Source organism: Schistocerca nitens, chromosome 11 (genome assembly GCF_023898315.1).
Source record: "Schistocerca nitens isolate TAMUIC-IGC-003100 chromosome 11, iqSchNite1.1, whole genome shotgun sequence".
In the NCBI taxonomy this organism is placed as follows: Eukaryota; Metazoa; Arthropoda; class Insecta; order Orthoptera; family Acrididae; genus Schistocerca; species Schistocerca nitens.
Window position 1 is genome coordinate 29,236,128 of NC_064624.1, and position 20,952 is coordinate 29,257,079.

The following is a 20,952-nucleotide window of genomic DNA, read 5'->3' on the forward strand; positions in this document are numbered from 1 at the left end:
AGGTGGGTGAACTAGAACCTTGAAGAATCCCCATAGGAAAAAGTCTGATGGCGTGAGATCTGGTCGTCAGGGCCATGTCCTACAAGCACCTCTGCCATTGAACTGGCCGTCGAAGAGTTCATTTAAATATATGCGCACAGCATGACTGTTATGTGCAGATGCCCCATCATGCTGCAACCACATGCGTAGTCAGATGTCCAGGGGAACGTCTTCCAGCAGGCTGGGTAGAGTTTCTTACTAAAAATCAAGGCAATTGGCCCCAGTAAGTTGAGGAGGTAGATGGACCGGCCAAATCAGATGGTTGCCCACAATGACTACCTAAATGTTAAATGAAAATCATTGCTGTTTTCCCTGGGCGCATGTGACATGAGCATTTGCCCTTGCCCAGTAATGAACGTTTTGACTGTTGTAAAGGCCATCTTGCCAGAAGGTGCACTCATCGGTAAACAACACAATGGCGGGGAAGTCAGGACCTCGTGCAACACTTCACAGAAACCACCGGAAAAACCCTAGGCTGTGGTCATAGTCCGCCACAGGATTTAGGTCTTTGACAGGGTGGAAACTAAATGGATGCTGGCCGTAGTTACTCAGAACCTCCCAGACTAACTGATGCGTGACCACCAAGTTGTGTCCAACCACTCGAGGACTTGTAGGTGCTTCCTTGAAGTGCTTGAGAACAGTCTCTTCAAATGCAGCATCCTATCATGTTCGAGGTCTTCCAGCATCATCACGATATCCCACTAATGAGTATGTTTCACTAAGTTGCTGGTTAATTGCTGTAAACGTCCGGGGATGTGGGTGGCGTCTTGCTGCATACCGTTCCTCACACAACTGTCGAGCTTCATGCACATTACCACTGGCTAGTCCATAGAAAAAACTCATATCTCGTTGTTCCTCAAATCAATACTGTGCTGCCATGCTTACTGCATGACTAAATCACAGGTGATTTTTGGGTGCTCTGAAGCGAAGCTTATGTGTGAATGCCTCTGATGTGAGGTGGAGACAAACAACAAGACCAATTTGACGTGTGTGTATCACATGGTGGCAGTGATGGGGCAAGGGGTGTTTGTATGTGTGAACCGACAACCATAGCACTGCCCGTCAACCGATGAACAGCAACAGGGCAATCCCACAGCCAATTGGAGAATGTGGTGCCAAGTTTCCATAGTTTAAAAAGGATGCATTGTTGACCTACACAACATCAGTAATTTTGGTTCCTATTGGGATCAGCTATCTAGGGTTAAAATTTTGTGACACAATTTTTCTCCATCCTGCTGAAATTATCAAGAAACTGCTTACTAGACAATGGACTTATTTTGCCTGAGTCATGATCATGGCAAAGAAGTCAAAACAAGATCTGAGGGATCATCATATGGACAATCTTCTGGGAGAGTATGCCAAACAGTGAGAATAGCTGCATAGTTACTTTTACATGGCACTGTGAAATATATGGTGAAGAAAACAAAGGTTTTTTAGTGAACTACTAAATGACATACATTAAACTCAAGATATCCCAGAGATGAGAAGACTAACCTGAAATGTGTGTGCAGAATCATTTTGAAAACCAGGTTAATATTTTAAGAAGATTATATGCTAAAAAATCAAATTTTTCAGATGTAATATCAATATCAATGCTCCTCCACCTCCTCCTCCTCCTCCTCCTCCTCCTCCTTCTCCACCACCACCACCGCTTAAACTTACCACCAATGTCTGAGGCATATTAGTTCTTCTCATGACAACTGATTGCTTCTTATTTCCATACTGATTATCATTGATTTTTGCCTTTTGTCAATTTGTGTCCAAGTCAACAATGCCATTATCTTCATCACTTGAGTCTTCACTATCACTAATGACATCGAAACTTCTTTCAGCTGCCAGAAAATGATTCTTTGTAGTTGTAGCTGTGTTGCTACATTCTGGTTTATTTCTTTTTGGGATTACACAATTACAATTAGTTCTTTCTTCTTCTAAACGTGGCTGATTTCCAGTACTTTTAGTATCACATTTTTTATTTATAGCATTATTAGAACCAAGTCCATGAACTGTATCTGTGAACTTATTGTTGGCAGGTAAGGGTGAAAATAGAGAATTCCTCTTTTGAGTTTTGTTTCTGAATTCCTCACAACTACTTTCTTGTGATGATTGTCCAGGGGCTTTTGGGAGGAGGAACAGCTGTCTAAAATAGCTGCATTGTCATTTCCCTTCCACTGAAAATCTTGTGGTTCTCCTGATTATCAGACAGAAAAAAAAAAGATTAAAACTGAAGTGATTATAATGAAGTAGTCAACTTAAACCATAAATGTAAAACAATCAAAAAGAAATAAAATAATTAATTATTGGAATTATCATATCATTTACAATGTGATATAAATATTTATGTACAAGAATTAAATGATAAACAAGCAAATCTGTGAAACTAAAACTCTTAACTGGTAACTAAGTCAGTTAAATGAGTTTAAAATGAACTAACACAACACAAAATCTGGCAGAAAAAGAAAGAAAGCTTTCTCAGAATCTACATAAAGATAACCACTAACCACATAGGTAAGGTACTGAATAGACAACATGCACATACAACGAGACTGGAAATGTTGTTGTGTTTTTGGACAATGTTCTTCTTAGCTTTCAATGTTCTCCTTCTAAGCTGATGAAAAGCACAGACCCACTGACTCAAACATGCACAGCTACGTTGACCCAATTGATTACATAGCCCTAAGGCAGCAGCCCAATGGTGTGAGTTCTGTTGGATGGAGAGGGTGGGAGGAGTAATGAGGGTGAAAGGCAGTGGGAGGAAAAGGCCACAATGGAAAGAGATAGGTATGCAGAAATAGAAGACCCACCCATGAGCAGACGCCACAGGTTGTGCAATAACCAAGAAGTCAAGCCTGTTGCGCCCAGCAACATGTTCTGCTACTGGATAGTCAATTTTGCTGTTTGTTATAGTTTTAGATTGATTATTATTCAAGTGTCAAGTTTACATAAAAATCTGTACCAAAGTCACAGCTGAGTTGGTATACAATATGACTGCTTTCACAGATGACCCTGTCTCTGATAGGGTAGCATATGACTGTTGGGGTGGGATATTCTACAGCTACACTCTGTGGACCACTGTGAAGAGCACTGAACTATATAAGCTTTTTCCTATTCCATTCCCACATGGAGCACAGGAAGAATGATTGTTCACAAGCCTCTGTGTGTGCTGCAATAAATTTAATCTTGTCATCACAATACCTATGGGAGCAATCTGTAGGAGTTTGTAGTATATTTGAAAGAGTCAAAATTGATAGCAATTCTAGAAACTTTGTTAGAAGACTTTCTCAGGACTCTAAGGCTGCCAGTTCACTTCTTTCAAAATCCATAACTTTCTTCTGTGGATCAAACAAACCTGTGACCATTCATAAAACAAGCCTGTGACCATTCATACTGCCCTTCTCTGTATGCATTCAATATCCCCTACTAGTCCTAATTGGTAAGGGTCCCACACAAGCAATATTCTAAGATGGGTCACATGATTGATTTTTAATCTACCTCCTTTGTAAACTAATTGCATTTTCCTACTATCCAATCAAAAAACTGAAGTTTGCTACCTGCTTTACCTACGACCGACCTTATGTCATTTTCCCTTTCATGTCCTACGAAGTGTTACACTTGGGTATTTGTGTGAGTTTACCAATTTCAACTATGATTCACTGATATTATGTTCATCTTATACTATGTTACTTTTTTATTTTTTATTTTGTGAAGTGCACAATTTTACATTTCCGAACATTTGAAGAAAGTTGTCAATCATTGCACCACTCTGAAATCTTATCATGGCCTCAGTGAATATTTTTGCAGTTTCCTTCAAACTGTATTTCATTGTAGATAACTGCATCATTGAAAAAAGTTAAGTTTCTATGAATATTGTCTGCAAGGTCCTAAATATGCAACACGGACAGCAAGGGACCCAGCACACTTCCCTGGGGTACATCCAAAGTTACTTCAGTTCTATATTTGTCAATAGTTCTCTATCCAAGATAACATTCTGCATCCTTCTTACTAAGAAATCTTGAATCCAGTCACAAATTTTGCCCGGTACACCACTCAATAGTACTTTTGTCGAGAAATGTAGGTGTGATATTGAATCAAATGCTTTTTGGAAATCAAGAAATACTGTACCTTTGATGGCTTTTAGAACGTTGCATGAGAAAAGCATGTGATGATTTTCACATGATTATGTTTTCTAAATTCATTCTAATTAGCATGGAGGAGGTTGTTCTGTTCAACAGCTCTTATACGTGGGTTCAGAATATGTTGTAAGTTTCTGCTACAAATCAATGTTCAGGATACTGGACAGTAATTTTGTGGATCACTTCTGCTAACTTTCTTATAGACAAGTGTAACCTATGCTTTCTTCCAGCTACTGGGTATGGTTTTTTGTCTGAGAGAACTACTATAGGTTGTAGTAACAGAGGGACTAACTCAGATGAAAATTGGACAGAATTTGAAAGGTACTCAACCGAGCCCTGGAGCTTTGTTCAAATTTAATGATTTCAGCTGTTTCTCAATGTCACTGAAACTAATACCATTTCACTCATCTCTTCTGTGGTATAAAGATTTAACTGGTGCATTACTCCTGCGTTTGCTTTTGTAAATGAACATTTGAAAACAGAGTTAAGAATTTTTGCTTTTGCATTACTACTCTCAATTTCAGTTCTCATCTAGTCTGCATTGTGCTTTCCAATGTACAGTCAACTATTCTTTTAAACTTGAGCCATAATTCCTCAACATGTTCCTGTACTATGCTGAAAGGTTCCAGTTCCTCACTGAGATATGATACTACTGCCTCTCTGTCTACTGAACATATAGGAAAAGATAGATTGCTACGTATCGTAAAAATGACATGTTAAGTTGCAGACAGTCACAATTTAAAGATATGTAAATTAAAGGGGTATCACTGCTGTTAGCTGAAGTGAAACATTAAGCAGAATCAGCGGTGATATTCATCATTTCAGAGCACTATTAAACGAAGGCAGATGCTGAGCTAAAAATGTGGTTAAGTTGTTTTAGTCTAGAGTAACAATGGGAGCATTCCACAGCAACTGGTTCAGTGGAGTGGTTCAAGGATTAGGGCCATATGTGGATATTCAACAGGAGATATACTTGTAGACTAGGTTTGCAATGGAGTGACTGTGAAGGTTCTGCCAGCATACCATAGGGGCGCATTGCCTGTCACTCCAGGTATGATATCAACATGTGGTCATGTTCTATGGTAGGGGATGGCTGCTAACAGAATAAAGTACTGTTGATGGTTTGTAGTCTCAACGACAGAGGTTCTCATAGAGCCATCGGAGAGATGGAGATTGTTGTCCAGTTCAGTGGCACGCCAAGTTAAAGAGGACCGTGTGAACAGAAGAGGAGAGAAAGTCTGGATGCTGTGGAAGAATGAGAATATAGTGTCTTGCCCAGATCAGATCATAATGATATCATCAACAAAGACAGACATGACAAGGGCACAGGATTTTTGGGTGGCTAGTAAGGCTTCCTTTAATGACCCATAAACAGACTGGTATGTTTTAGACTGGTAGCATTTTAACTTTTCTGTGGTTTCCATAAATTACACTGACTGACCACATTAAGGGGTGCTGTCAAAGAGTGGTACATGCTTCAGTGGCAGCTTCTCAACTATCAAAAGTACCGAATGTCAAAGCATGTCAACGATGATCTGAGCATTTTATAAGTAACACAGTATCGAATGTTACCGAGTGGCAGATTTTGATTTCACACGTATGTGCTTTTGAACAAAGGGGCTTTACACTGAAGTGACAAAAGTAATGGGATAGCAATATGCACAAATACAGATGGCAGTAGTGTTGTGTACAAAAGGTATAAACAGACAGTGCACTGGTGAAGCTGCCACTTGAACTCAGATGATTTATGTCAAAAGGTGTCCAATGAGATCAGGGCTACAGGAGATGAATTAACAGACTTTAGATGTGGAGTGGTAGTTGGAGCTAGACACACGGGATACTCCATTTTGGAAATAATTACATAATTCAATTTTCTGAAATCCACAGTGTCGAGACTGTGCTGAGAATACAGAATTTCAGGCATTACCTCTCAATGAGCACAATGCACTGGCCAACTGCCTTCACTTAACAATTGAGAGCAGTGATGTTTGAACAGACCTGTCAGTGCCAACAGACAAGAGACACTGTGAGAAATTACCACAGAAATGAATGTGGGATGTACGATAAACATACGCATTAGGACGGTATAGCAAAATTTGGCATTAATGGACTCTCACAGCAGATGACCAACATGAGTGCCTTTGCTAATGTCACAAAATGTGGCTTGTGAAGACACTGGTTAGACCTTAAATGACTGGAAAACTGTGGCATAATCAGACGAGGCCCAATTTCAGTTGGTACAAACTGGTGGCAGGATTCGAGTGTGGTGCAGACCCCATGAAGTTGTGGACCTGAGTCAGCAACGAGGCACTGTGCAAGCTGGTAGTGGCTCCATAATGGTGTGAGCTGTGTTTACATGGAATGGACTGGGCCCTCTGGCCCAACTGAATTGATCATTGGCTGGAAACGGTTATGTTCGGCTATTTGGAGAACATTTGCAGCCACTAATGGACTTCATGTTCTCAAACAACAATGGAATTTTTATGGATGACAATTCACCATGTCAATGGGCCACAATCATTCTGTACAATTCGAGTAAACAATCTGGCCACACAGAGCACCCAACACGAATCCCATTGAACATTTATGGGACATAATGGAGAGGTCAGTTCATGCACAAAATCCTGCACCGGCAAAATTTTCACAATTATGGATGGCTATAGCAGCAGAATACTTCAATATTTCTGCAGAAGACTTCCAATGACTTCTCAAGTCTGTGCCACATTGAGCTACTGCATTACACCAGGCAAAAGGAGGTCTGGCACAATATTAGAAGGTCTCCTAAGTCTTTTGTCACCTGAGTGTATTTTGGTTATTGTGCAGTTTCTGTTCACCCTAATCTTCCATCCTACAACTCTTTATTTACACAATCCCTTCAACAACAAGTTTCATAAACAAGGCATAAAGTAAAATGTACCCAACCATTTTCTCTTTTCTAGTTATAAAGTTCTTCACTAGTCATGTTTCTTGCTGACTCACTGCTGGACTTAGTTCCTTGTTCAATCAGTCTCCTGATTTTCAATAAACTCCCTTGGAACACCAAAATTTACAGGCTGTAATAGTTTTTTTCTGATTTTCCATCATACATGCTATGCTCTAAACAGACTTTAATTAATCTTTGTCTGATGTCTGCATATGGGGAAGTTTTAAATGGTGTTCCATTTTTATCTTATGCGACCAAATTGCTTAGGTCGTCAGTCCCTATGGTGTTCCATAATTCTACATAATATGATCAGCAATATACATCCACAATTTGGTATGCCTGTTTAACAATCATCCTGAAACATTAAGGAAGAAGAGTTGAAAGAATTACCATCCTTTCTCATAATTGATCTTTGGACAGCTGAGTAAAGGACTCTGAAGTGACTAGGGGGCAATGAATGAGACAACACTTTTAGCCGTGCTTTGATTATGTTAATCTTTCAATCTGATTCAAACAGAATACTTTCCGTCATATATATATGGTAATGCTATCACACAAAAACATCTTCAAAGATTTTTTTTTATATCTGTTGGGCACACTGTGAGAAAAATGAGAAATGTTTTGTCATACCAATATGCAAAAATACTAAGACAATGAAGAGTCAAGGTAAAACCACATCCTTAGGTAACAAACAAAATATCTAGAGATACAGGTCCAATTGCAGTCTGGACACTTGTTAAATATCTTGGAAGAACACTTGCTGAGTAGTTTGTAACTCGAGTCATATGACTGAAAGGTGGAAAGCTTTTCTAGAAATATTCATTTTCCTATAGCTGCCCTTACAATATTCATAGGCTTAAAAATATTTATAAGTAAAATCATAGTATTAACAGACAACCTGTTTCATTAATATAATCAGTATATAATATAAAAGGAAATGTGAGTTGTAACACAGTTTTATACAAAGAACAGTCAAGGGCAAGATGCAGAATTTCACTCAATCAACCAATTGTTTAATGTTCAATTAATGAGGGTATTTGAGATACAGGACAGAGTCGATTGGGGGAAAACCAGCCAATCTCCAGAAAACACAGAACAGAAAAATCTGGGTGGCTGGACAGTGATTTGCACCACCTCATTCAGCAATTCCAGTGCACAAAATACTGTGAAATGGTGAATAATGCTATCAAACATGCTAAAACCATGCATCACATGAGAGAACAGCAAACTCACTGAATAAAATTACAACTTTAACGTATGTCAAAAAATAACTATTACAACAGAAATAGGGCATTCAGGGTATTACTATAGGGAAAGTGAAAATTTACGCAATCCAGAAAACATTTCATAACCACTATTTTTCATTACTTTGCAAGTAAAATCAAGCTTTTCCTAACAAACATGTAGAACTTTTGAAATATTGTTTTCTGAGTCAGTTGCATCACATGCAGCAACAACAACCAAAGAAACAAACAGAGGAATCTGAATCAATTATTGAAACAAGTAAAGACTCATACATACAGTGTGCTCCCTGCCGCCGTTGGATAAGCAGCTGCAGCAGCAAGTCGTATACTCCTAGCTCACTCATTTGTTACATAGTTTAATTCTTTATTTCTTTGCGTGTTTTTGGTACTTGCATTGTTTAATTCATAAATTTTAGGCGTATTATAGTATTTGAGAGTTGTAGCATCGAGTTTTAGTACCTGAATAGTGTAAAATCGCGTAGTCTCCTTCCGCCGCCGAGCAGTGTGTCAGCAGTGCGCAAATAGCAGCATTACTGCATTTACTAGGCAATCTTGTATTTTAATAACCGTTTAAATTTTGTGTCGATTTGTTTGCGCTCTCTGTTGATTAGTTCAGACGTTCTTTGCACAACAGTTTTTAGCATGGATAGGGACTGCAACTGCTGTGTTCAGATGCCGGCTGAGTTGGCATCCCTTCGCTCACAGCTTCAGGCAGCGTTGGCTTTGGTCACACAGCTTGAGGCTGTTGCCAATGGGCATCACTGTGGGGGTCCGGACGGGGGTTTGTCGGGGACAGCCAGCTCGTCCCACGCATCCCCCGATCGGACTACGACTGTGGTTGCCCGGGATACTGCCCGCATTGAGGCTGATCCCTCACCTGTGGTAGAGTGGGAGGTCGTCTCAAGGTGTGGCAGGGGGCGAAAGACATTCTGGAGGGCTGAACGGAAGGCCTCTCCAGTTTGTCTGACGAACCGGTTTCAGGCTCTGTCTCAGGCTGATACTGATCTTCGGCCTGACATGGCTGCTTGTCCTGTTCCAGAGGTTGCCCCTCAGTCTGCAAGATACGGACGGTCGCAGAGGGTGGGCTTACTGGTAGTTGGGAGCTCCAACGTCAGGTGCGTAATGGGGCCCCTTAGGGATATGGCAGCAAGAGAGGGGAAGAAAACCAATGTGCACTCCGTGTGCATACCGGGGGGAGTCATTCCAGATGTGGAAAGGGTCCTTCCGGATGCCATGAAGGGTACAGGGTGCACCCATCTGCAGGTGGTCGCTCATGTCAGCACCAATGATGTGTGTCGCCATGGATCGGAGGAAATCCTCTCTGGCTTCCGGCGGCTATCTGATTTGGTGAAGACTGCCAGTCTCGCTAGCAGTATGAAAGCAGAGCTCACCATCTGAAGCATCGTCGACAGGACTGACTGCGGACCTTTGGTACAGAGCCGAGTGGAGGGTCTGAATCAGAGGCTGAGACGGTTCTGCGACCGTGTGGGCTGCAGATTCCTCGACTTGCGCCATAGGGTGGTGGGGTTTCGGGTTCCGCTGGATAGGTCAGGAGTCCACTACACGCAGCAAGCGGCTACACGGGTAGCAGGGGTTGTGTGGCGTGGACTGGGCGGTTTTTTAGGTTAGATGGCCTCGGGAAAGTACAGAAAGGGCAGCAGCCTCAAAGGGTGCAGGGCAAAGTCAGGACATGCGGAGGCCAAGCAGCAATCGGTATAGTAATTGTAAACTGTCGAAGCTGCATTGGTAAAGTACCGTAACTTCAAGCGCTGATAGAAAGCACCAAAGCTGAAATCGTTATAGGTACAGAAAGCTGGCTGAAGCCAGAGATAAATTCTGCCGAAATTTTTACAAAGGTGCAGACGGTGTTTAGAAAGGATAGATTGCATGCAACCGGTGGTGGAGTGTTCGTCGCTGTTAGTAGTAGTTTATCCTGTAGTGAAGTAGAAGTGGATAGTTCCTGTGAATTATTATGGGTGGAGGTTACACTCAACAACCGAGCTAGGTTAATAATTGGCTCCTTTTACCGACCTCCCAACTCAGCAGCATTAGTGGCAGAACAACTGAGAGAAAATTTGGAATACATTTCACATAAATTTTCTCAGCATGTTATAGTCTTAGGTGGAGATTTCAATTTACCAGTTATAGACTGGGACACTCAGTTTGTCACTCGATGCTCTGTCCCTACCAGCCGTCCTAAACATCTGAGTGCACTATCCGAAAATTACCTCGAGCAATTAAACAGAGAACTGACTCGTGGAGATAACATCTTGGACCTACTGATAACAAACAGACCCGAACTTTTCGACTCTGTATGTGCAGAACAGGGAATCAGTGATCATAAGGCCATTGCAGCATCCCTGAATATGGAAGTTATTAGGAATATAAAAAAAGGAAGGAAGGTTTATCTGTTTAGCAAGAGTAATAGAAGGCAGATTGCAGACTACCTAACAGATCAAAACGAAAATTTCTGTTCCGACACTGACAATGTTGAGTGTTTATGGAAAAAGTTCAAGGCAATCATAAAATTCGTTTTAGACAGGTACGTGCCGAGTAAAACTGTGAGGGACGGGAAAAACCCACTGTGGTACAACAACAAAGTTAGGAAACTACTGCGAAAGCAAAGAGAGCTTCACTCCAAGTTTAAACGCAGCCAAAACCTCTCAGACAAACAGAAGCTAAACGATGTCAAAGTTAGCATAAGGAGGGCTATGCGTGAAGCATTCAGTGAATTCGAAAGTAAAATTCTATGTACCGACTTGACAGAAAATCCTAGGAAGTTCTGGTCTTACGTTAAATCAGTAAGTGGCTCGAAACAGTATATCCAGACACTCCGGGATGATGATGGCATTGAAACAGAGGATGACACGCGTAAAGCTGAAATACTAAACACCTTTTTCCAAAGCTGTTTCATAGAGGAAGAGCGCACTGCAGTTCCTTCTCTAAAACCTCGCACAAACGAAAAAATGGCTGACATTGAAATAAGTGTCCAAGGAATAGAAAAGCAACTGGAATCACTCAACAGAGGAAAGTCCACTGGACCTGACAAGATACCAATTCGATTCTACACAGAGTACGCGAAAGAACTTGCCCCCCTTCTAACAACCGTGTACCGCAAGTCTCTAGAGGAATGGAAGGTTCCAAATGATTGGAAAAGAGCACAGGTAGTCCCAGTCTTCAAGAAGGGTCGTCGAGCAGATGCGCAAAACTATAGACCTATATCTCTGACGTCGATCTGTTGCAGAATTTTAGAACATGTTTTTTGCTCGAGTATCATGTCGTTTTTGGAAACCCAGAATCTACTATGTAGGAATCAACATGGATTCCGGAAACAGCGATCGTGTGAGACCCAACTCGCTTTATTTGTTCATGAGACCCAGAAAATATTAGATACAGGCTCCCTGGTAGATGCTACTTTTCTTGACTTCCGGACGGCGTTCAATACAGTTCCGCACTGTCACCTGATAAACAAAGTAAGAGCCTACGGAATATAAGACCAGCTGTGTGGCTGGATTGAAGAGTTTTTAGCAAACAGAACACAGCATGTTGTTATCAATGGAGAGACGTCTACAGACGTTAAGGTAACCTCTGGCGTGCCACAGGGGAGTGTTATGTGACCATTGCTTTTCACAATATATATAAATGACCTAGTACATAGTGTCGGAAGTTCCATGCGGCTTTTCGCGGATGATGCTGTAGTATACAGAGAAGTTGCAGCATTAGAAAATTGTAGCGAAATGCAGGAAGATCTGCAGCGGATAGGCACTTGGTGCAGGGAGTGGCAACTGTCCCCTTAACATAGACAAATGTAATGTATTGCGAATACATAGAAAGAAGGATCCTTTATTGTATGATTATATGATAGCGGAACAAACACTGGTAGCAGTTACTTCCGTAAAATATCTGGGAGTATGCGTGCGGAACGATTTGAAGTGGAATGATCATATAAAATTAATTGCTGGTAAGGCGGGTACCAGGTTGAGATTCATTGGGAGAGTGCTTAGAAAATGTAGTCCATCAACAAAGGAGGTGGCTTACAAAACACTCGTTCGACCTATACTTGAGTATTGCTCATCAGTGTGGGATCCGTACCAGATCAGGTTGACGGAGGAGATAGAGAAGATCCAAAGAAGAGCGGCGGGTTTCGTCACAGGGTTATTTGGTAACTGTGATAGCATTACGGAGATGTTTAATAAACTCAAGTGGCAGACTCTGCAAGAGAGGCGCTCTGCATCGCGGTGTAGCTTGCTTGCCAGGTTTCGAGAGGGTGCGTTTCTGGATGAGGTATCGAATATATTGCTTCCCCCTACTTATACCTCCCGAGGAGATCACGAATGTAAAATTAGAGAGATTAGAGCCCGCACGGAGGCTTTCAGACAGTCATTCTCCCCGCGAACCATACGCGACTGGAACCGGAAAGGGAGGTAATGACAGTGGCACGTAAAGTGCCCTCCGCCACACACCGTTGGGTGGCTTGCGGAGTATAAATGTAGATGTAGATAACAAAATATCATGTAAAACTATGTTGTTGTTGTGGTCTTCAGTCCTGAGACTGGTTTGATGCAGCTCTCCAAGCTACCCTATCCTGTGCCAAGTTTCTTCATCTCCCAGTACCTACTGCAACCTACATCCTTCTGAATCTGCTTAGTGTATTCATCTCTTGGTCTCCCTCTACGATTTTTACCCTCCACGCTACCCTCCAATGCTAAATTTGTGATCCCTTGGTGCCTCAGAACATGTCCTACCAACCGGTCCCTTCTTCTCATCAAGTTGTGCCACAAACTCCTCTTCTCCCCAATTCTATTCAATACCTCCTCATTAGTTATGTGATCTAACCATCTAATCTTCAGCATTCTTCTGTAGCACCACATTTCGAAAGCTTCTATTCTCTTCCTATCCAAACTATTTATCGTCCATGTTTTACTTCCATACATGGCTACACTCCATACGAATACTTTCAGAAACGACTTCTTGACACTTAAATCTATACTCGATGTTAACAAATTTCTCTTCTTCAGAAATGCTTTCCTTGCCATTGCCAGTCTACATTTTCTATTTTCTCTACTTCGACCATCATCAGTTATTTTGCTCCCCAAATAGCAAAACTCATTTACTACTTTAAGTGTCTCATTTCCTAATCTGAATCCCTCAGCATCACCTGACTTAATTCGACTACATTCCATTATCCTAGTTTTGCTTTTGTTGATATTCATCTTGTATCCTCCTTTCAAGACACTGTCCATTACATTCAACTGCTCTTCCAAGTCCTTTGCTGTCTCTGTCATCGGCGAACCTCAAAGTTTTTATTACTTCTCCATGGATTTTAATACCTACTCCAGACTTTTCTTTTGTTTCCTTTACTGCTTGCTCAATATACAGATTGAATAACATTGGGGAGAGGCTACAATCCTGTCTCACTCCCTTCCCAACCACTGCTTCCCTTTCATGCCCCTCGATTCTTATAACTGCCATCTGGTTTCTGTACAATTTGTAAATAGCCTTTCACTTCCTGTATTTTACCCCTGCCACCTTTACAATTTGAAAGAGAGTATTCCAGTCAACATTGTCAAAAGCTTTCTCTAAGTCCAAAAATGCTAGAAACGTAGGTTTTCCTTTCCTTAATCTTTCTTCTAAGATACGTCGTAAGGTCAGTATTGCCTCACGTGTTCCAATATTTCTACAGAATCCATACTGATCTTCCCCGATGTCGGCTTCTACCAGTTTTTCCATTCGTCTGTAAAGAATTCGTGTTAGTATTTTGCAGCTGTGACTTATTAAACTGATAGTTCGGTAATTTTCACATCTGTCAACACCTGCTTCCTTTGGGATTGAAATTATTATATTCTTCTTGAAGTCTGAGGGTACTTCGCCTGTCTCATACATCTTCCTCACCAAATGATAGAGTTTTGTCAGGACTGGCTCTCCCAAGGCCGTCAGTAGTTCTAATGGAATGTTGTCTACTCTGGGGGCCTTGTTTCGACTCAGGTCTTTCAGTGCTCTGTCAAACTCTTCACGCAGTATTGTATCTCCCATTTCATCTTCATCTACATCCTCCTCCATTTCCATAATATTGTCCTCAAGTACATCGTCCTTGTATAGACCCTCTATATACTCCTTCCACCTTTCTGCTTTCCCTTCTTTGCTTAGAACTGGGTTTCCATCTGAGCTCTTGATATTCATACAAGTGGTTCTCTTTCCTCCACAGGTCTCTTTAATTTTCCTGTCGGCAGTATCTATCTTACCCCTAGTGAGATAAGCCTCTACATCCTTACATTTATACTCTGGCCATCCCTGCTTAGCCGTTTTGCACTTCCTGTCGGTCTCATATTTGAGACGTTTGTATTCCTTTTTGCCTGCTTCATTTACTGCATTTTTATATTTTCTCCTTTCATCAATTAAATTCAATATTTCTTTTGTTACCCAAGGTTTTCTACTAGCCCTCGTCTTTTTACCTATTTGATCCTCTGCTGCCTTCACTACTTCATCCCTCACAGCTACCCATTCTTCTTCTACTGTATTTCTTTCCCCCATTCCTATCAATTGTTCTCTTATGCTCTCCCTGAAACTCTGTACAACCTCTGGTTCTTTCAGTTTATCCAGGTCCCATCTCCTTAAATTCCCACATTTTAGCAGTTTCTTCAGTTTTAATCTACAGTTCATAACCAATAGATTGTGGTCAGAGTCCACATCTGTGCCTGGAAATGTCTTGCAATTTAAAACCTGGTTCCTAAATCTCTGTCTTACCATTATATAATCTATCTGATACCTTTTAGTATCTCCGGGATTCTTCCATGTATACAACCTCCGTTTATGATTCTTGAACCAAGTGTTAGCTATGATTAAGTTATGCTCTGTTCAAAATTCTATCAGACGGCTTCCTCTTTCATTTCTTCCCCCCAATCCATATTCACCTACTATGTTTCCTTCTCTCCCTTTTCCTACTCTCGAGTTCCAGTCACCCATGACTATTAAATTTTCGTCTCCCTTCACTACCTGTATAATTTCTTTTATCTCATCATACATTTCATAAATTTCTACATCATCTACAGAGCTAGTTGGCATATAAACTTGTACTACTGTAGTAGGTGTGGGCTTTGTGTTTATCTTGGCCACAATAATGCGTTCACTATGCTGTTTGTAGCAGCTTACCCGCACTCCTATTTTTTTATTCATTATTAAACCTACTCCTGCATTACCTCTATTCGATTTTGTATTTATAACCCTGTATACACCTGACCAAAAGTCTTGGTTCCTCCTGCCAGCGAACTTCACTAATTCCTACTATATCTAACCTTAACCTATCCATTTCCCTTTTTAAAATTTCTAACCTACCTGCTCGATTAAGGGATCTGACATTCCACGCTCCGATCCGTAGAACGCCAGTTTTCTTTCTCCTGATAACAACGTCCTCTTGAGTAGTCCCCGCCCGGAGATCCGAATGGGGGACTATTTTACCTCCAGAATATTTTACCCAAGAGGACGCCATCATCATTTAACCATACAGTAAAGCTGCATGCCCTCGGGAAAAATTATGGCTGTAGTTTCCCCTTGCTTTCAGCCGTTCGCAGTACCAGCACAGCAATGCCGTTTTGGTTATTGTTACAAGGCCAGATCAGTCAATCATCCAGACTGTTGCCCCTGCAACTACTGAAAAGGCTGCTGCCCCTCTTCAGGAACCACACGTTTGTCTGGCCTCTCAACAGATAACCCGCCGTTTTGGTTGCACCTACAGTACGGCCATCTGTATCGCTGAGGCACGCAAGCCTCCCCACAAACGGCAAGGTCCATGGTTCATGGGAGGGGAGGGGATGTAAAAAATATAATAATGAAAATAATAATTTTTTGAAAATATATTGTAGTCTTTCATTCTCATCCCGGCCAGTAAGTCTTCCTTGACCTGGGGTTCTGGCTGATTTTTCTGAACTCTATCTCTTTTCCTAAACCTCACCAGGTCTTTTTCCTTCAGCCCTCTGCCTAAAGCTTGCCTACATAATACCTTTCTTACGTGTGTTCCCCTGCTGCCTTCAGTAACAAGATTTTTTATCTATCCATTTATATTATGTATAATTATAAGTATCAGTACATAATACTGTAATGCCTTCAGTAAATTTTGTGCATCACTGAATTAAAAGCAGCTCCACTATAGCTGTACGCAAGGCAAGTGGTCAAGCACAGAGGGGGTGACATGTAATTTTACAAGTGAGCCTGTCTGTACACTGTGGTGTAAGGCCACACAACAACAAACCAGCCTGCAAAGTATTTCCACAGCACTGAGACACTGAGATGTCGATATGTATGCGCCTGGGAACAAGGCAACGGCACAATGAGAGTGTTATTAATTGCCATAAATACTCTCACTTTGTAACACAATTATGCACAGTCTGGCAGCACCTTCAACGACATCAGTTCGGTGCAATTATTCATCATATTACAGGCCAGCCAGCAGCCGATACCAATCTGGGCAGCCACCTCCACCAGACCAACTCACAGTTTTATGTCTGCACCTGTAGACTCGGAATGACACAACAGATGAGCCACCCCAAGGCTCTGAGCTCCAATGCATCACCAGACTTCTGCCTTGGAGGGCAGCAGTTCACAACCACAGAGGTATAGCAGCGATCATTACACATTAGGGTGAGTTTCTAAACCAGTAGCAGTGGCTGCCTATGAGAATTCAGTGGTTTATGCAACACTGGCACTGCTCACTAAGGGTCACATAATGCTAACTTAGCCATGCACTGCCAAGTGAGGTAAACAGTGTCAGCAACATGAGACAAGGATATCAACCAGCCATCTTGCCCCCGCAACCCTCCAACATCAATGGAAATGGCAGTAGACCACACACCTGAAGAGGGTAAATCTGGGAGGATCACAGCACTTTGACATTGCAGCTCATGGTTAAATAAATTATGTCATATCTTGCAGCAGAGTTTTCCTAGTCGATCCTGGCCAGCACTATCATCTCCAGGTCCTATGTGCAATATGATTCAGGTGCTATCATTTACTGGACATTAGAATGTTTGTTGGGGGGGGGGGGGAATAATGATTTCATAAATGTTTGAAGGGATAATGCAATATCATTAAAAATGGAGTAACACATCTCAGTGCACGTAATTGATCACTTGGCTTCCTGAAGTGTGAGTGTGTGTGTGTGTGTGTGTGAGTGTGTGTGTGTGTGTGTGTGTGTGACTGGTTAAGTAGTGAGTTGAGGGCATTAAGTATATTTTCTTTCAACAGCCATTTGTTCATGTGAACAACACTACATGCTCGCATCACACAGAATATTACAGATTTATGTGGCAAACTGATCAGTTGTTTCTTTTGTATCTAACGCGAAGATAATAAAACCAATTCCAGCAAAGAGATAAAAGAAAATGTGGGACACTATGGGATTATTATCTGTATGGTCATCATAAATAGTTCTGGGGCTAACGCTTGGATAAAATTCAATAAGTTAAAATACAGCCATCATCCCAGTTCCTCAAACTCATGAACATTGATGTTGACTGTTGATATTGTAGCACAGACACAGTCCCTTTGACTGTTCAGAGATGTCACTAAACCCACCCAAAGATGTAAACAACCATGCATGAGCAGTGCCTATTAGATGGAGGAGGCCCGACAGCCGATCGGTTCCAGACATTCCACCAGGAAGGAGGTACATGGCTCGTGCTGTCTGTAGTTCAACCATGCCTAGACAGTCAATACCACAGTTTGATCATGTCTGCATTGTTACTTTGTGCCAGGAAGGGCTCTCAACAAGGGAAGTGTCCAGGGGTCTTGGAGTGAACCAAAGTGATGTTGTTCGGACATGGAGGAGATACAGAGAGACAGGAACTGTGGATGACATTCCTCGCTCAGGCTGCCCAAGGGCTATTACTGCAGTGGATGACTGCTACCAAATGATTATGGCTCTGAGGAACCCTGACAGCAATGCCACAATGTTGAATAATACTTTTCAGGCAGCCTCAGGACGTCATTTTACGACTCAAACACTGTGCAATAGGCTGCATGATGTGCAGCATTCACTCCCAACATCTATGGAGAAGTCCATCATTGCAACCACGACACCATGCAGAACAGTACAGATGGGCCCAACAACATGCTGAATGGACTGCTCAGGATTGCCATCACCTTCTCTTCACCGACGAGTGTTGCATATGCCTTTAACCAGTCAATCACCGGAGACGTGTTTGGAGGCAGCCCAGTCAGTCTGAACACCTTAGACACACTGTCCAGCAAGTGCAGCAAGGTGGAGGTTCCCTGCTGAGTTTGGGTGGCATTATGTGGGGCTGGTGAACGCTGCTGGTGGTCATGGAAGGTGCTGTAATGACTGTACGATACATGAATGGCATCCTCTGACTGATAGCGCAACCATATTGGCAAGGCATTCATCTTCCAGGACAACAAATTGTTGTATGGTGGTATAACATGCAATGTGTAGTTTTCATAAGCAATAAAAAGGGCAGAAATGATGTTTATCTTGATCTCTATTCCCATTTTCTGTACAGGTTCCAGAACTCTCGGAACTGAAGTGATGCAAAACTTTTTTTGATGTTTGTAATTCCTAAATAAAATTATAAAAAATAAAACTGAACGAATTCCTAAATAAATATATCCAATGTTCTGTTCTCTCTCTCTGTTCATGCTTGTATGACATTGCACTTCATAACATCATTACATCGCAAGTCAAAGCCAACACCTGATACAGTATGTTCAAGCAACCCAAAGCAACACGTATACATGCACAGCTACACTGTCCTGGGCAGCTCCATATTCTTACCTCAGCAGTGTAGTTTCTTTACTCCTTCCATTATTCCACTATTTTCCAGTATTGGAGTGCGTTAGAAATCATTTTAGTGATTTATGTGCCAAACACTGTGCTGAGAGGTGACAAAGTAGTGAGAAGTGGCACAGACCCAATGTGTTTCACTATTGATGTTTGGTCAATTGTCATGAAATCACTAGATTTAAACAAATACCGAAGCCTTGTTGACAATAAAAGTTGAACACAACCAAAACAAGAGTAAAGAGAGAAAATGAATTCAAAAATAAAATTCCAAATGTCAATTTGGTGAAAAATCCTAAGATATTTATGACTTAACACACCACCATTTCTGCCATCTGCTTCCATGGTGTTGTTGCAAGTCTTTTAACATTACCTATCCATTATCTACAAGTTCAGCATCTCTGTTCTTAGTCTAGCAGAGTCTGGCAAGTAGCTTGCTCAGTCCATCTGCAATCAAATTGTGTGGCTACAAGTCCTGTCCAACTCAATTTCATTTTTGTTAGCATTATCAAATTAATCTTCCACTGAAGTCTGTTCCCTGAGCCATTGGTATGTTTCTTCTTATCTTATAGTAATTCCCAATGTGTATCTCCTTATTGCTCGATGGACAACCCTCGAGTGTTTGAAAGGTTTTTTAATTTAATGGCCATGTGCCACTGCTTTATGACGAAACTGGTAACAAACACTGATTGTAAACTTTAATTTCAAACATGTCACAATTTTTAATGTATTTAGGAGCAAAATAAAAAACAGGGACTCAGTCCTTTCTGTTTGTCTTCAGCTCTCCATCCAGCTGTAGTCAAGAAGTGATCTGAATAGGAAAACTAAACTGTTCTACGGCTCAGCTGTCAACTTGCACCATTTTCTATTACATGTTTTGTAGGTCTACTTCTAAACTTACTGTATTAAGTTTTTTCATTAGTTATTGAACTCTATCTGCACTACACATTAACAGTGATTCTGTACTATCTTGTGTATATTTTTTTAGTTACAAACTAGTCTGCAATGCTTCAATGCATGTGGCACTACAATCCTGCAGACAAAGAGAACATTGCAGTGGAAAACAGACAACTTGAAAAGCGGAGAGAAGATGAAGTGAAATTATTATGGTGAAATGTAGACTATAACAAATACTGCATTCCAGAAATGATCACTGGTCTTGAAAAAGTGCTTGTGTTAACTCTGATACAGATCATTTTTAAAAGGTTTGTTCTGTATCTTTGCTAACTTGCCCTAACTGCAGTAGACCGTTCTCATACATGAAATGTGAATGTTGATTGTGAAAGAACTTTTCAGCAATAATATTTGGCATACAAGGTGAGGAGAAGTGACTGAACAGTTCTTGATCAACAGAGGGAATCTAGTGTCTGTATTCAATCTTGCAAAGGAGAAGGTGCAGGATACGGTTCACTGATTGGGCTCAAATTTTTTGAGTAGTAGCATGTGGATGTCCCTTACAGGTGCCTAAAATATCAAAGGATATTCCTCTCATACTGTCATGCCCTAGACCAATATGAAGAAAGTCAATGATTTTGCTGATGCTCGTCCAAAATGGAAATTCCTGTTATTAAAAATAACATAGTTGCATTCAACAGCTATGAAACATATGAAGGGTTTCAGGGTGCAATGGGCTGCTATGAACAGCTGACGAAGAGAACATTACAACAATGGGCAATAGCAATGCAAGGAGAGGGAAAAAATTTAACAGTGGGAATCAAACCAGAGAGAGAGAGAGAGAGAGAGAGAGAGAGAGAGAGAGAGAGACCAACCACATACCTCTTCATAATGATCTTGTTTGTTAGGTTCAGTGTATAATGTCATATCTCT

General features: G+C 41.3%; 1 long non-coding RNA gene across 2 annotated transcripts in view; it reads right to left on the bottom strand.

Annotated features, from left to right (window-relative positions):
- Window positions 1-1,889: 1,889 nt before the first annotated feature.
- Window positions 1,890-20,952, bottom strand: part of LOC126212846 (uncharacterized) — a 142,647-nt gene continuing 123,584 nt past the window's right edge. Inside the window, exon 6 of one of the 2 annotated variants that reach the window (XR_007540940.1) lies at window positions 1,890-2,227. This is a non-coding gene — a long non-coding RNA (uncharacterized LOC126212846). The remainder of the gene's footprint in view (window positions 2,228-20,952) is intronic. The other variant, XR_007540942.1, reaches the window with a different exon arrangement.